Source organism: Nothobranchius furzeri, chromosome 11 (genome assembly GCF_043380555.1).
Source record: "Nothobranchius furzeri strain GRZ-AD chromosome 11, NfurGRZ-RIMD1, whole genome shotgun sequence".
NCBI classification, from domain to species: Eukaryota; Metazoa; Chordata; class Actinopteri; order Cyprinodontiformes; family Nothobranchiidae; genus Nothobranchius; species Nothobranchius furzeri.
In genome coordinates this window covers 20712771-20731408 of record NC_091751.1, presented here as the reverse complement: position 1 = coordinate 20731408, position 18638 = coordinate 20712771, and the positions used below count along the sequence as shown (strand labels likewise).

Here is an 18638-nt window from a genome sequence, read left to right as displayed (position 1 = left end):
AGCTTGATTAAGATGGTTTGGAACAGCAAGAAATGGCCTTGTTGACAAGCAGCTGTAAAAGCTTTTCAACTCGGCTATTTAAGGAGGTATCCACATAAAAATCTGAGGAAAATGGTGCACACGTCTGCTTTCTGAGTGCAGCGTATTGATGGTCGATGGGCTGCACTCATAGAATATTGCCTTTATGTTTCTCCCCCCTCCGTTGCTTATACGAGGGTCTGAAAAATGTATTTGATTAAGGGACCCTCACTACAAAAGGCACTATGTGCTGTATGGAGTCCATTAACCATTGAGACAAGCAGGGAGGAAATGCTTGCTTTCAGAGATGGAGAGGTGTAAAAGGAGCAAAATTGTGCTTGAAAGGTTCAAGGCAAGCACCAAGAAAATGAATCAGAACTTGGCTGATGCGATCGTCAGGGTGCAAAAGAGATGAAGAGCCTGTGAGGTAGAGAAAGCTGTCATCGACATCAGAGAGCAGGCTGGGCTCTCTGTGGAGGAGAAACAAGCACACGGACAATTACAGGGATGACAGATGTTCGAAATGAAGATGGGACAGGATTCAAACACTCTGAGGGAGGTTGGTTCTAAGCACGCCTTTCTTCATTGTTTCATCCATCACAGGCCCAACATGACTGATAAGAAAACAGGCCCGCTGCTTTTAGATTTCCTATGCAGTCAATGGTTTCCATGAATTAAAGCTAATGGCAAAACAAGCTAGCTTAAATCACATTTTTTTCATGCCTCTAAAAGAGGTCTTTAGCACATATTTTCAACACATTTGCAGTTGTCTCTAGTAGGAAAAAAGTTGTACTCTGGGGGAAAAAGCTGCAGTGTGCCTATTTCAGGATGGAGAATTCAGCCAGTAGAGAAAGTAGCTTCCGATGACCGGATTTGGAGTCCTATGTCCTGCTTTGTTGACACGTCACCTCCAATTGACTAACAGCAACACGACTCTACGATTGACTGTTTGCAACATTAATGTTTTATCTCCACACATGGCTCCGCTAAACTTACCCTTCTCTTCCAGGACGCATCAAACTCAACAGCTCAGATCGGCTACACAGGAAGTAAATCACAAAAGCAGTAAAACATCAAGGAACTTTCTAAGTAAGTTGTGCAGATTTCTAGTTGTGTAAAAGACATCTATTAGGATATGTGCCACTTACACATCTAGTAGAAAGTTGGGGTTACTCTTTAGTAAAGGTTGAACAATCACCAAGATGTAAACATTGGTGAAATAGTCACCCTTTAAATGTGTATTTTCCCTGGTGATGGAGGGCAGTACATACCTAAAATATTTCAAGCAAGCAGTATTTTTGTGCTCCAGTATGACCTAACCAACGGATGGCCATTAGGGTGAAAAATCCCTGGGAGCGCAACCTCCAGCAAAATGACAACCACATCATCACTGGCAACGAGCAAAGAGGTAAATGTGTAAAACAACGTTCATGAATGTTAACAGTTTGTAACCACTTGCTACAAATCAGTAAATGCATTTTGTCCTCACAGGCTCCCATAGAAGGAAACATGCTGTTTAATATGGCGTCGCCCATACACTTAGACAGACTGCCATGTATTTTATGGCTATATGTTACGAAGCCGCCAATATTTTCAACAACTGAGCATCATTTCATTCATTTTCAACATTTCGATGTTTCCAGAGATTAATGGTAAAAACTACACATTGTCTCTTTAAGGGATTATCTTTAGATATTTTCTTCCCTTTGATTCATTTTCTGACAAAGTATTTGTAAAAACTATACTGTTACAAGTAGTGACCCACCAATACCAGATATTTTCTAACAGAGTACGAGTACAAATACTTAATTATGAGTAGTACGTCACTTGGAAGTTCCCCGTTTTTCTTGGTGATAGGTGAACAGTTAGGCAGGCTTTGCGATGGCAAACCAAACAACAGATGCAGGGTAAATTCATTTCCAGTTATAACGGCTCATCGTATGGACAGGTTTTTGTGGTGCGTGTGGTCACCCCGCGTGTGGTTGTTGGTGTGACTCATCCATCCTGCCTTCAGCGTCAGTCTTTTCCACTGCAGCCATAATTACCACTGTCTGAGGGTAACCAACAGTGGCGGATCTCATTACACCCTGATGTGGGTCGCGTCTGGATATACGTGCGAGCTAACACTCCCCATTTACATATGAATAGATCCAGTTTTGCACACACTCATCTTTCCAGCCACCCACACACACATACAAGCCGTCATCATTTACATATAAAAGCGTTAACGTGCAACACACACGCTACATAGTAACACACACGGCAACATATTCCTACATGCACCTCACACACATGTGGGCTACTCATAAATCTAGACACTTCCGTCAGAAGGCCCTTGCCAGCCGACAGGGATATGAACCCAATATAGCATCCCAGAGATAAGCCAGTGACTCTGGAAGCAGAACTAATATTATTTGCACGGTGTGGAACGTTTATCTGGCACCGCCTGCAAAGTGATGGTTCGGTGTCACTTTTGTTTAATAATGATGTGCCAATAGTAATATGCCTGCTGGCTGGAAACCTATTACAGTTCAAAAGATTATCCAAATACAATCTAATTTGGAATATTGCATTTTGACAGGCTGAGACTAGAGGAGGTGGGATGGTAATGCGATATTTTCTTTCCTTTTTAAAAATTCCAATTAACATTTTTAATGCTCGACAAACCGATGGTGGCTGTAAATATGCAGAGGTGTTTGACTGCACTAAATCTTCTGATGGGATTCTGACAAAGGAGAAAGAGAAATAACTTTTGCACAAAGCAAACTTTTGATTAGCTCAGTGACATGTTTGGACTCACCTGTCAGTTGATTTTAAGGTGAGAATGTGAAAAGGAAAAAATATATAACTACTGAGTGGGAGAGGCAACCGTCTGATAGCCTCCAAACACAGAGATCCCTCTCAGTAATTCATTACTCTCATCGGAGGTGACACGGGCCTCCTGTTTTCTATTTGCTTTCGCTAATCTTTCATGCATCTAAAAATTTTAGGTCAAACATGATAAAGCAAATGTTACTGAAGCTTTGAACTTCACTAAAACAGATAAAAATACACAAAAAAATTCCTAAAAATATTGGGATGTTTCTATGAAAATTATTGTTTCATTATTACCGCCATAAAATTGACCTTATTTTTACGTTATATTATGGGGACATATGACTTTCTGACCTTATGAATATAATATAATAGTTTTATGGTCGATGCGACAAATGGTCATGTAGTTCTCTCCCTCTCACATAAAGCAACATTTTAAAAAATGTCCAGAAAGAGCTGTTTCAGGGCTCTGTCACTTTAACCCTCAGGCTTCATCAGGGACATTTTAGTCCATTTGGGCAGTTTTTTGTTTTTTCTTTTTGACGCCATTTCATCACCGTTTGTGCATATGTTACAACATTTTGTTGCAAAACCTTTCTCTGAACAAATTTTGAAATTCAATTTGGAATTTTTAAAATAGACAAAAGGAACACTATGAAAAATAAACACTATACACTTGAGACTTTAGAGGACAAAAACGTACGCTTGTAAAAGTGGCCATAAAAATGTATACATTAATATTTTTTTGCTTTTTTCATAGATTTGTTGAACAACTTCAGCCCTGCTCAAACTTAAAAAAAATTAAATCATTTTGAGGCGTTTAACTCTTGAAATTCCAGTTTGAATACTCAGTCATTGCTGTAATTTATGAAAATACACACACACACACACACACACACACACACACACACACACACACACACACACACACACACACACACACACACACACACACACACACACAAACTGAGTTATTTTCTAAAAAAGACATTTTTTTGCCTGGGGTGTTTAGTAGAAATCAGTCTTGATTATATTATGAAATATCTAAAATTTAGATTTTTTTGCATTTATAGTTTTTACATAGCAACAGATTTAAAATGTACTATACACTCGAGCCATTAGAGGACAAAAACGCCCACTTTTAAAACTGCTTTAAAAATGGTCCAGATTAATATTTTTTTCTGCTTTTTGGGTCTAAATCTTCTGATCAACTTCAGTTCTGATCAGAAACATCAAATATTGAATACCGGTATTTATCTAAAATTTAACCCTTTATATGCCAGTTTGATCATGTGATGCTCATTTTTTCATGAAAAAAGCAGACAAAAGAGGAGATATTTTACATAAAACATATTTTGAGTGACTGAAATCTTTTTTTTTTAAATCAGCCTTGGATATGTCAAGAGTCTAGCAAAATATCACATTTTATGCTTTTTTAGTTTTTGTGTAGCAGCGGATCTAAAGTTTACTACCCTCTTGTGCCGGTTATGGACAAAAACGTCTCATTGACTCAATGCAAACCACAGTTTTTGATCCTGTATCAACTGAGTCAAATAATCATGCTTTCTGTGATGTTATGGTTTCATTTTGGACAAAAGTAGTCCAATTTATGATTTTTACTGTTCACCACCAAATTCAGTCATTCCTCCATATGTTGCTCAGGCGAGAAAGTTTACACATTTCTTCAGATCTTCTGCTGTTTTTATTGAACTCAGAAGCTCAGCATGTAAACAAAACACAGTTTCATTCTCACACGTAAGATCAACGGGTAGAAAACAAAAACAATATGTTTATGCACCTGGCTGAAGCCCAGGTACATCCAAACTCTGTAGTTCAGTTAGTTTATGCATGTGCAGAAGTGTGAATGCTTGCTTGCATTTTGAGGTGAGACAAAGTTCAGTCCATCCAGCAAGACTTGCAGCACAGGACTGTGTGCTCTTTGTATGTGAATTAGCCACATCTAAAACATGTGACTGTTTTCTTTCTCTTTTTTGTTGTGCACAACAAGCACAGTCCCCTTTTCTTTGTGACGCTGCTGGCAGGGGGGTCAGTGCCAAGAGCCACTGTTGCACCTGGTGTGGGGGCTTGTGCCATGGTCTGCCTGAGTGTTCGTGGCAACCGGGTCTGGGGGTTTAAGATTTTGGCATCTGCCTGATCAATCCCGGTGGCTGCCTGGTGGGGTCTGGGTCCCTGGGCTCTGCTGGGTTCCCGGCGGGGGTGGTCACCCCTGGGTCCCGGGCTCGGCCGGCTAGGGGGTGGGAGGCTGCGGGCGGGCCTGTGGGCTTGCCGCTGATATCTCTAGGGACTCTGCCGGCTGCTGGTTGTGGCCCCCCCCCCGGGCGATACTCTGTGCCTCTCGAGGGGGGCGGGGGCCTTTCTGGTTGCAGTCTCCTTGGGGTTCCTGCATTCTGGGGCAACGCCTGGATCTCTGGGACTTGGAGCTCCCCCCGTCTCCTGCGCATCTTTAGGGGGCAGATCTGTGGTCCCTCACACTCTCTATTGGACACTCCTGTAGATAAACCTTAAATAAACAAGCGCGTGTACACACACAGGTGCTCACATGGTGCTCTCAAAAGTATGGGCTTGGGCACGGTCAACACATGTCTTAAGACTATGGGGGGCACTTAATGCACTGTGATTTATTATCGTGATTCTTCAGTTAAGCAATGTTGATTTTATATATATATATATATATATATATATATATATATATATATATATATATATATAGTCTTTTTTTGTTTTTTTTTTCATCAAGTTGACACAGTGATAGCTTGATCTTGTTGTATTTTTGTTGTGTCCCTTTTTTTGTGTCCTTTTGTTTTTTTTTTTGTCTTTTTCTGCAGGTCTAGAAGCAGACTATTGTTCATTGTTTATTTTTGTGGAACCCCCCCAACCCCTCTCTCTCTCCACCTTTTCTCTTCCTTTCTCTTTCACCTCTGTCTCTGTGTCTGGTCGGAATTACAAAGCATTCAACAACAATAACAATAAAGTTTTAAGTATCAGGCGTAACATTAAAAGCAGACGCTTTGATGCTCCACCTGAGAATAAATCTGTAAGGCTTGTTACCAGCATTCAGACATCAATTCTGCTTGCTTCACAGCCAGACAGGACGCGGTAAAAAAAAAAAAAAAAAACTATAAATGCAAAAAATTCAAAATTTTAGATATTTCATAGCATAATCAAGACTGATTTGTACTAAACACCCCAGGCAAAAAAGTCTTTTTTTTAGAAAATAACTCAGTTTTTGTGTTTTTTTTTCTTCATAAATTAAAGCAATAACTTTGAGTATTCAAACTGGAATTTCAAGGGTTAAACACCTCAAAATGATTGAATTTTTCTATGTTTGAGCAGGGCTGAACTTGTTCAACAGATCTATGAAAAAAAAAGCAAAAAAAAAATATTAATGTATACATTTTTATGGTCACTTTTACAAGCGGACGTTTTTGTCCTCTAATGACTCTTTAGGATGAAATTTAAAGTGAAGCCTGAGGGTTAACAAAACAAGCCATGCCCACCCATCCCCTGCTCAGGCTGCTATAAGCTGAGTAGCTCTGATATTCTGGAGGGTAGAGCTGGTGCTCCTCCAGGAACAGCTCTCTGTTGCATGTGAAATATGGTTATATGCTGATTTCCCTGTTTGTGACATCACAAACCAGGGTTTTTCAAAACTGCTTGTTTTAGGCACATCATTCCTGAAAGAAAATATATGGATGGATATTTTTTCCACATTTGAAGCATTAATGGAGGCAGTAGAGTCCCATGTGGCTGCACAAAAGGATGAAAAAGGTGAATTTGGCAGAATATGTCCCCTTTAAAACACTTCAAATTAAAAACGTAAAAAATAAAAAGAGCTAAATAAATAAAAACTATCTTATTTTTCTTGGAGAGAAGTTAAAGTATTCATTTCTTAATTCAAGAAGCAACAGAGCAATTACTGCAAATCTTCACTTTTAAAACAAAACTTATTTTTTATTACCTCCTGCCTTTTTTACACCTGCAGCCTTGAATTTAGCTGCCGTATTATCACCTTCCTCTCATAAATACTTAACCAAAATGGATCAACACAAGATGAAATGGTGAGAAAAGATGGACTTTTGCAGGTTATTAAAAGTGAAATAAAAATCCACCCAGAAAGTCCGACATTTTTATATTACTGGCATTTAACATGGGAGAAGTATTTTTGTTTGATGAAGTGTTTTAATTTATTCCCCGTTTCTCCTTCCTTCCTTTTTCCCTTGTCCTCACACCTGCCTCCCCTCAGCCCACCATGTTCCTTATTTCCTGCCTTTTTGCTTGAGTGACTTGTGACTAGCAGCAGGGAAGCTGAGAGTCGTTGCCTCAGTCAGGACTTGGGGAACAACTGCATTAATATCAAAACCATGAAATTATAAAGGTTTCAGCTGGCTACAAAAAAATAATAAACAAACAGGACTTTATTGCATTCCTATTTCTTTTCTGTGTTTTTGAGTTGTTTAAAAATAAAAACAGTTAACATCTGTCAGCAACCCACTCTGCTAATTTATGCCCAGATTGCCTGTTAACAGGTTTTGCTGTTGAGTTTATGGTTTCACACCTGCTGCAACAACGATTTTACTAAACAAAAGCTTGCCTTCCTTTTAACGGAAACTCACTTAGTTCACACTGTTAAAGGATGCCTACCTGTGCAGGGTTTCCCATTAAAGATAAATGCAGCAATTCCTGATCCTAAACCCTCATTTTGCCCCAACGGCAGGTGTAATTGCTTCAAATGTTCATGGTTTGTGCTCTCAGCTTTAGATATTCAGTTTTTCAATCCTCAGTTAAATGTGAGATGGTGCTGATAAAATAATAATAGACTGTTACATTCTTGTACTTCAATAAAACACGAGTATAACTTACTTGTAAAAGCTTGGAAATTTCTAATTTAATATTTAATCATCAGATCAGACTTTGAGCTGAAACATTAAAAAAATGCAACAATTTGGACGATCTTCCAGTCAAACATACGACTTTTGCTAAGTAAAATGAACTTAGGAGGAGAAATTATATATATATATATATATATATATATATATATATATATATATATATATACATATATGTATATATATATATATATATGTATATATATATATATATACATATATGTATATATATATATATGTATATATATATATATGTATATGTATATATATATATGTATATGTATATATATTTGCATATATATATATATGTATACACAGAGAGAGAGAGAGAGAGAGAGAGAGAGAGAGAGAGAGAGAGAGAGAGAGAGAGAGAGAGAGAGAGAGAGAGAGAGAGAGAGAGAGAGAGAGAGAGAGAGAGATTTTTAATCAAAAAATGTTTGGGTGAATAATTTTTGCAGTTTTGGATTATTGTTGCAAAATTATGCTGTTTGGTTGTTGGAAAAACTAAAATCTAAACAAAAGAACATATAATATGTTTATTATATTATTATTATAATTATTATCATTATTATTCATTATAAAACTCTTAAGTCTTTTTCAGCATACACTTACACAGAAATGGTGTTTGCTAGAAAAACTAAAAATACTTGTTATCCAATTTGCAGTTTGTTGACGAATATGCATCCTTTGCACCAAAATGAATGACACATATCATTTATAGCTGCTCATGAAATGTACCTATGACCAGGGATGGATACTTTGATTGGTCTTAGGGAGAGAAATGATGCAGAAAGCTTGAAGAAGACTGTGGGTCAGTGGTCTACTTCTTTACTTCATCTAAAAGTATAGACCTGAAGGCATTTTTAAGTAGTTTAAAGAATGCATCATGTAACGTTCAAATTTGGGGTAATTCTGTTGTCTAGATGAGATATATTATGATTTTTAAAGTTATAATGGTTCTATGGACAATACAAACATGTTCATGAAGTGTTTTGAACAAAGTCTGTCTCATACAATGTAGTTTCAGTGGTTTTATTCTTGATATTTTTAGTACCTTCCAGAATGAGCCAATTCAGGGTTCTGTCACTTTAAGAAAAACAAGGTGCTGCAGGCCACACCCACCACTTCTTTGCTTGGGCTGCTATAAGCTGAGAGGCTGAGAGTGGCTCCGAGTAGAGCTGCTGCTCATCCAGTAGCAGCTGTCTTGCATACGAGTGTTGGTTCAATTCTACTTTCCCTGTTTGTGATGTCACAAGTGGGAACTTTTTTAAACAGCTTGTTTTAAGCAGATAATTCCTAAAACCAAACAGATGAATGTTTTTTTTTTCCATGTTTGGAGTGTTTGTAGAGGCAGTAGAGACCCACATGACTGCACAAAAAGATGCAAAATTTAGTTTGCATAGAATATTTCCTGTAAGAGACATTTGGCAGCTCCACAAAAGGGACAAGATCACTGGGGACTGTTGCCCTCTTAAAATGATCTATGATTTTATCATACTTCACTATGGGCAGCCTTGGCTGGTGGCATTAAAGTGCTTTATAAATAAATTAAATGAAATGATTTGGCTTGTGTTAGCTTTAGCATGTTGCTAGCACTTGCTGCAGCAGGCTATGGAAGGGTTATTTACAATGTAATTCTGCTTTCAACCAGTAGGAGGGAGAAATGGGAAACCTAATGAAGCTCCAATGGCAATTCTGCAAATCCAACTTCACACTCTATCTCTTAACAGTCTAATGTCTCAATCATGTTGCAAGGAAGGTTACACTGAAACTGATTTCCTTCTCTTCCAGCTGGGGGCTTTTCAGCTTTTCTCCTTTAAAAAATACTAAAGAGGGGCAGCCTTTGGTTTACCATCTTATCCAGTGGGGTTGCAGAGTCCGCTGTGGCGCCAGCATTTATAATTTGACACTAACGGGCAAAACACAGCAATGTTTTGTAAAGAACCAGAGCCAGTAACAGGAGAAGCCACAGTATCTTTTTGTTTTACTCTAAAATCAGGCAAAGAAGGCTAACATTGAGCTAACAATGCTAACTGTGAAATGGCAACAAATAGTCGGCTCCAAAAATATTCTTACATAATGCCCCTTTAATCTAGAATGTACGTTTTCATCAACACAATATCAGCAGACGTTAAATTAAAATGATTCTGAAGGAAAACATTTAAAAACTCACACAACTGCCTTCGTGGTAATATATACTGTCATCTTCAAGGCTTACTGCAGAGTATTTCATGGTGATGAATTGTATATTATACTTCTCAAGTATGCATTTGGCCATTGCATATGCTCAGATTGAGCTGCGGTTGGAGAAGGAAATAAAATCTTTTTATGTCATGATGTGTGAGACATCAGCGTGGTCAACCGGAACCATTTCCTCAGCAGAATTCTGATGAGTTCATTGGCAGCGAGATTGCCTGCCGTTACTCCTGTTCCATGTGCACATTAGGTTGTTTCAGAGGCATAGGCGTCATTTTAACCGGGGACGCCGGGGACATGTCCCCGGCAAAATTCGTGATCGGCAGCTGTGTCCCCCCCCCCCCCACCCCCCCACTTTCAAAAAAGCCTGCTGATGAGGATTTTTGTTTTACCTGCTCAGATCTTATACCAGGGGTCGGTAACCTGTTCCCATCAAAGAGCCATTATTACCCGTTTCCCACGGTAAAGAAAACACAGCAGCAGCCGCAGCGTTGCGGGCGGGGCCTACCCTCAGACAGCAGAGAGCTGCTCACAACAGGTGACAGCAGCCGGGGGCATCGCACCCGTGGGGGATTCAACACCCACACTTTTCCAGCTGTTTTGCTCACCTCCACACCAGTCTGGTTTCTTTACGTCGCACTCACTCTGTTTGCCTCATCTCCTTTTTCACCTCCCAGCCGATGTCGGGTTTCCAGGAGAGCAGGAGAGGGAGGGATGGAAGAGCTCGACTGAATTCATAATTTTACATCTTGAATTTAGCTGTACAAAGTCTGAGTTTGATAAAGTGAAGAACAACAATTTGCAGAGGTTTATAAATGGCGCGGCGCCAGGTTTTCATTTTTGGGTGGGCCACGGTAATTTTGGACGGACCTTAATAAGCAGTGACTTAAGTGAAGCAGGCAGGACGCGCTAGAAAATTTAGTTTAAAAAGAAGTCATAAATGTTTTCCCCCGTCATTTTTATTTCTAAAATATGAAGTAAAAACTCCCAATTTAATTTTCATTCATTTGTCATTAATATTTAGTCTACAACCGTGCGTTAAGTGGACCAACTTCCAGTAAACGCAAAGCATCCAGTCCACCTCTCCAAATGCGTAAAATGTGCATCAGCCGCTAGGCGTGCCACGCGCACCATCAGCTGATCAGCCCAGACAAAAGCAGAGCAAATAGAGAAAGAATAGAGGATGATTGTGTCTGGATGTGGATGGAGATTACATTTTACAGCAGCCTGATCATCATTTAAATACGTAAACCATCACCTGTCTTCTAGTCCACGCTATCAGCATTATTTTAATTGGTGTGTGTGTGTGTGTGTGTGTGTGTTTTCCACTTCAAACACTGGTCTAACCAACCAGACCAGCGTGTCCAGTAACACATTAATGTTACAATTAAACTTGATTAACCCCAGAGCCATGCGTACTGCACTGTACTGACTGTAAATGAGGGGGAAACGATTTAATCAGATCCTTTTCTTTTCAACATGGTTTAATGTAAAGTTTCATTCAGTACAAACTTTAGTTACACCAATCTAACGAGACAGAGCCTGGATTTGTATTCTGAACAGTTCAAACATGTTTGAAACGGAGACGTGCGTGACGCGTCTAAAATTCGCACCTGCTCCGCTATTACGGAAATTAAACTAACAAGATGAATAACATGGAATTATTTTAGGCACAGACAACATCTCCCACACTTTTGAAAAGCTTGCAACGCGCCTGATCGCTCATGTACGTCTTAATTATCTTTCATTAGACGATAATCAATAAAACGATTTATATAAAATGGATCCAGAAGTTGTAGCCCGTCTCTGCCTTCAATTTTTGGTATTTTTCACCCTGTTGATGGTTTTACTGAGCAGGTGCCACTTTTGTCACACGTTTCTTTTTAAAACATGTTTAGACTGTTCAGAATACAAATCCAGGCTCTGTCACGTTTGATTGTTGTAATTAAACTTTGTAGGTGGGGAAGGTCAGAAAGCAGCTCAGAAGCGACGATATGATTACGCACAAGCGTGACGCATCAACCCGGTCTCACAGTAAGACCGGGTTGGAACTGTTCAGGTTTACGCAGACAATCTTTACATTTAGAATTAGCTTACAGATGTAAAATTAATGCAGTAAAATATAAAGCTTTTTATTTAAATATCCATTCATTATTTCACAAGCACAGAGAGCCGCATCAGAAGGATGGAAGAGCCGCATGCGGTTCCAGAGCCGCCGACCCCTGTGCTAGCCTACTTTATTGTCCCCAGCAATTTTTAAACCCCACTCAAGTGTATGGTTATTGTCCCCAGCAATTCTGAAAACAAACTGACGCCCTTGTTCAGAGGGATTTTTTTTTTATTTCAGCCAAAAGGCATGTAGCCTAATAGCAAACAGTGATATTCTCATTTGTAGTGCAATTAATGTGTTTTCTTGGTGCTTTTTCTTGTCCGATTTTGTTTGGCATGAAGGATTTTCTGTAGCAGTTTGTGTTATGGCAGATCTGTAGAAGACTGACTAAATATGGCGGCAGGGTGGGGGGTTTCTAGGGTCTCTAAACACTTTAAAGGGATATTCCACTTAGAATTTAAATTTTTTCTGTTGACAGATTTTCCATCATTAGAGAAGTGGGAAAAACTATTTTCCTGACCCGGCGGTACTCCTTTCACCTTAGCATAAAACACAGTAAGTGAATGGATCAAACTAGCATTGTCAGTAAAAAAGTCCTTAAAACTCAGTAATCACTCCTAATTATGCTTGGTGACCTAAATAATCAGAGTGCAAGTGAAAATAATTAGTAACATAAAGGAATCAGAAGCACCATTTTAGACTTGGGACTACTTGATGACAAAGCACAGCTGTAAGCCTCCGCTGGCAGCACCAAAGACACCCGCTTGAGTAAACACAGATGTACACGTTGTTAGCTTTGTTGCTGTTGGACTTATAAGTAATATTATTTTCTAACAGTGAGGGTCTTTTTACTTTGTGACCTTTTTATTATCAGGTGGCTCGTGTTAGCTCATTTTTTAGCGCTAGCTACATCAGGCAGCGGAAGGTTTGTTCATGCCTGTCATAATTCTGATTTCAACCGGAGGGAGAAATGGGAAACTTAAGCAATTCTTCAGCAAGACTAAAAGAAAATGCACTTTGACCTTGCGCCAAGGCTAAGGCTAATGATGATTAGGTGAAGGGGCGTGTCCTCAGTGCCAGAGGAGAACTCAGGGTGAACACACATCCCAACAATAACTGGCTCTTTGCACAAACCGAGCTGACTGATGTTTGAGTGCAGCTGCGTCAGGGGTTGCTTGTGCTGGAACTTTGACTTCTCACACTCAGTCCCATCAAGTGAATCACATCCCAGCACAGCCATGTTTTGTTTAATTAAAGATTTTAAGAAAACATCATATTTTTGTCTATTTTTTAAATTCACCTATAGCATGAAACATTCTTCTTTTTACAAACGGCAAAAAAATGCTTTTGTGTGCTTTGTTGAATATTTTCTCAAAATTTTCTCTCAATGGAGCCATGGAGACCTCACTTACCTACTACAAACTACATGCATCATACTAGAGACTTCATGCTTTGTATATTGTTTCAAAGATGATGACGAATTAGAAAAAATACCAAACCAAATACTAATCAGTGTGATCATCATGCAGTTTCCAAAGAGCCCGGCATGTTGACGAGATTGTTTTCACAATTCTTATGAATGGCAAAGATGAGAACCTGCTTTGATCATCTTACACAGACATCTTCAATCAACCCACGGGCTGAGCTTCATTACCAACTCGAACCACTTTTATCATCTCATCTCCAACAAGGAGAGGAGTTAACAATTCACATCACACACATCTCTGCATTAGTCATCCCCCAGTTCAGCCCATCAGGACGCGGCTGCTTGGCTGGAGAACTTTACATTCCTCTAAATAAAACTGAAATACCAGATGAGATGTCTGTTGCATCACACCTGTGCAGCCAACTCCCAAGAACACAAACACAAAGGACACACACATACACACTGGCACACACTTGGACAGCAGTGCCTGCCAATCATCTGAGCAGACTGCAGCCCAATCCTCAGCTCCCTCAGCAGAATGACTCACACTCCAAAGCGTTGCAAGCAGTGGAGCGTAGCAGCTTCCATTTCCACAACTGGCTCTGCTTTCACTTTCTATCTCATTATGCACACTTACACACACGCCAATGATGCTCCCGAATCAGCCATGATACTCTAAAAGTATTGTTTACAGCTGGAAACCTGGAGTAGAAGGTTTGGAAGTTAGTGTGGTTGCCCACATTTTGTGTTCATTATTTCATTAGAATGAGAAAAACATGACAGGGGAACAGAGTTTTGTTTTAGTTGATTTTAATGTTAATATTCATATTATTTTACACCATAAAGATAATAGATCCTTATTTATATATCTTGCATATTGATTTTACTTACCAGGATGTTTTATTTCAGTTTGTGAAAACCCTGCGCTAAACGAAAAGGAGTAAATGTTTTTGAAGAACCAAGCGGATCAGTGATGAGAAGTCGTGACCTGAGCTGCACGTGTTCGGGTACATTCTGTCTCGACTGGCGAACATTAGGTGTCTCTCTGGTTGGTGTGTGACTTGGGAGATGAGATGACTCACAGTCACAATGGTGAGTCATCCCACCAAAAGTAACACAATGTCCTCAAACAGGCAAAAATACAGCTTACACACATACACATTCACAGCACACGTAACACACAGATACCTCACACAACACATCTCAGTCAGATCGTTTGAAGACACTTTGTATTTTACTTTTAGCATTGTTGTATACGACGCTGTGGTCCACTTGTTGGAGGAAGTAAACACACATAAACACATAAAGAAAACCAACACACAGACCAATATTTATTATGGACATCAGAACACCCCACCATACACAAAATGTCAGTAATCAAAACATTATATCACCGAGCAAACATGGTAACAGAAGAAAGAGACCGTTAACAAGAGGACAAACACATACAACACACTTTAAAGACCTGCGGATATCCGACATGGGCAATAAACAAAGGAAAACAGACTAGTACAACCAAAAGACAAGATACCAGCTGGGCATAAATGTGGACTTGTTTACAAAATCCCATGCAAACTCTGCAATAAAACATACATAGGAGAAACCGGACGCCAACTCAACACACGAACAATAGAACATAGAAAGGAGTGCGAGAGAGAAACAAGTCAAAAACACACAAGAGCAGCAAAACAAGAAGCAGAAAGCACAATAAAGAAATCAGCCGTAACAGATCACTGCACAAGAGAAAACCATGTAATGGACTGGGACAACACAAGGATCATAAACACCGAACAACAGAAATACAAAAGATGGATAAAAGAAGCCATAGAGATAAGGAGACGTGGATGTGGGACCATGAACAGATGGATCGTGCATGGGACTGCATCATCGGACAGGGGAGTGCAGGCAGCAGAGGGCGACAACGTCCTCTGCTGCCTGCGAATAAACGGAATAGGAAGTGACGCACCATCAGCGTCAGCTCTGAGGAAGTTTTGCAGTCGGCAAACGAAACGTTAGCAAGGTAAAGAAAAGCCTTTCCTGTGTTTTAAAAAAAGAACCAAAAATGGAAGTGGGGGGTTGCTTACGTAAATAGATGATTAGGAAACTGATACGAATGTCTTTGGGGGAAGTACCAGTCGTGTTAATGGGATGGAGATCCTAAACGTAAACACACATGACTAAAGTAGGGTACATCCAATAACACTTTTTAGTGTCTGATGATAGTTAAAACTTTAAGGCTCTGTTTAATTTTTTATAGACATTTGCCTTTGTTAGAATTATTTTCTATACATCTGTACTGGATTTTGAGCAACTGCAATAGAAAATCAGCAAAACAAGCTAGCTTTTAAATATAAACATGGTCACAGAACTCTCACCCCTCCAGTCAACTATCATCCCTAGGTCGAAATGACATGTCCCACCAAAGGATTGTTTATTACTGTTTTCACTCAGCTAAGCCTGAGACAGACAACAGGCCATAGGTTTATTAACACCACCTCAAGGAGTAAACAGATTGTTACGGATTTATTTTCTACGTCAGGGCCGTGCAGAGACCTTTGACGGGGCGGGTGCTCAAAGTAAAAAAAGGGGCACTTATAGAGCAATCCAATAAGTTAGAAAATTCAGATAATGAGACCCTTGGGTTCAAACAACATAATAAAAATATATAAATTAGTGTCATTAGTGTTAATGTTAGTTCATAAATAATAGTTTTAGTTTATAAAGCTGACTTATATCTAGAGATGTTACAACCACATTTTTGCCCCTGATCCGAGTCCAAGTTGTTTGATTTTTGATTATCTTCCAACACTGAGTCCTGTTCTGATACCAGGTGGTGATGCAACGCATTATAAAAGGAATAAGTCATCCTTCTGTCTGTATTTGTCATTTTGTTGTTTTAGCCTGAAAAGGTCACTCATTCAGGAAGTACATTTAACAGAAATCAAGATACTTTATTGCTATCGCACAGGTGTACAACCAAAGATATTTTGCACCTACTAAAGACAGCTCTAGTAAGAGGTAGTAAAATAAATGTAAAATAAATGCACCCACAGAGACTTATCCAGTGTGATCTACGGCTATGTTAGCTGAGATCTTTTTCCTGTCAGTAGAAAATTCTTGATCCCATTCCATGATCTCACTGAACTTAACACTAAACATGAGAGCTCTGCTACCAACCTAACAACACCACCCTTTACACAAAGGCACCATCATCCCATACGTGGCAGGAGTCTCAGAGAAACTTAGAAGAATCTTCTCCAAACACAACATCCCGGTAAACTTTAAACCCAACAACACCCTCAGACAGAACCTGGTCCATCCAGAAGACAAAACACCCAAACAGAAGCTCAGTGGGGTCGTTTATGCAGTCCAGTGTAGGAGCACTGTCCAGATGTTTACATTAGAGAAACTAAACAACAATTACACAAGAACATAACACAACACAGGAGAGCCGCCTCTTCAGGTCAAAATTCTGCAGTCCACCTGTACCTGAAGGACAAGGGACACACCTTTGAAGATGACAAAGTCCACATTCTGGACAGAGAAGATAGATGATTTGAGAGAGGAGTAAAAGAAGCTATCTATGTCAAAACGTGAAAACCCCACTTCAAATAGGGGAGGGGCTTAGATTTCACCTTTCTAGAACCAATAATGCAGCTTTGGTCAAGGTCAAGGTCAATTTTACTTACAGAGCGCATTTACAGCAGCACAGCTACACCAAAGCGCTGTACAAGGTAAAACAAGTCAAGATACAACAAATCAACAATAAAAACCTAAAATAAGATGAGCACACAACAGTCACAATCTATGATAAAAACTGTTAAAAACTATTAAGATGCTCAAGTCAGCCTGCATTAAAAGCCAAATCAAAAAATTGCGTCTTAAGAAGGGATTTAAAATGCTCTAGACTCTGTGTGGTCCTGATGTTGAGAGGTAGCTTGTTCCACAGTTTGGGCCCAACCACAGAGAACGCTCTGTCGCCGCGAGTCTTGTGGCGGGTTTTTGGAACTGTTAAAAGAGCTTGAGAGCTGGACCTCATGGTTCTGGCAGGGACGTAAGCGGACAGCAGCTCAGAGATGTAAACTGGGGCCAGGCCATGAAGGGATTTAAAAACAAAAAGTACAAATTTGAAACGGATCCTGTAAGAGACAGGAAGCCAATGGAGAGAGGCCAGAACCGGGGTTATGTGATCCCACTTACTGGTTCCAGTCAGCAAGCAAGCCGCTGCATTTTGGACCAGCTGAAGTCGGTGTGGGGAGGACTGGTCCAGGCCAGAATACAGGGAGTTGCAGTGGTCCAATCGGCAAGACACGAACAGGTGGATGACATGTTCGAGGACATTAGCAGGAAGGTATGGCTTCACCTTTGCTATCTGCCTTAAATGATAAAAACCTTATTGGACCACTGCACTCACCTGTCTGTAAAGATTACAAGAACCATCTAAAAACACACCAAGGTTTTTAACACAGGGTTTTAGAAAACCGGAACAAGGACCAAGAGGACCAACAGCGTTGTTAAAAGATTAGAACTTTTTTTTGAATCTCATTCAGTTTCAGTCTAGATCACACCTTCCTGCATCTAATCAACACGATGACTCACCACCAATAGAGGCTAACGACTCATCAGGAGATGGAGAGGCGGGGTACTCAGAGTAGTTTCTGCTCTTTAAATAACAACAGACAGCTACAGCTTATGAGCTTGACTCTCCCATATTCCAGTTAGAACTGACAAAGCTCCTCAGAGGAGAAGTGAAATGTTTGAAAGAAACTAAAGAAGTCCAGTTGCCTTCATCTGAACTCTTTGGATTAATAGTCAATAATAAAAAATACATAATAAAGTAATAAAACGTACATAATTATGCTCACATTCAATTTTACCATCTCTTTGTGGGAGGCGGAAAATTTATCACATTTAACCCTCTTATGACCATAAATATAACAAGTATTTTTTTTGTTTTATGGCTTTAAAATTGTAATAAAAGTGTAAAATGTTTGTAACTCTGCTCCTTTTTTCAGAACAGCCTCAGCTTTCAGTGTCTGGTTTGTATTTGTGTTTATGTTTATTAAAGTCTGTAAAACTGCAGCTTAAACGAAAAAAAAAACAGATTTGAATTTTCTTTACATTTATTACTAAACAGGAACTTCAAAATGACTTGAGCTAACTATGT

General features: G+C 39.5%; 1 long non-coding RNA gene across 2 annotated transcripts in view; it reads right to left on the bottom strand.

Annotated features, from left to right (window-relative positions):
- LOC107383172 (uncharacterized) overlaps window positions 1-18638 on the bottom strand; it is a 44688-nt gene that overhangs the window by 11295 nt on the left and 14755 nt on the right. The window lies entirely within an intron of this gene.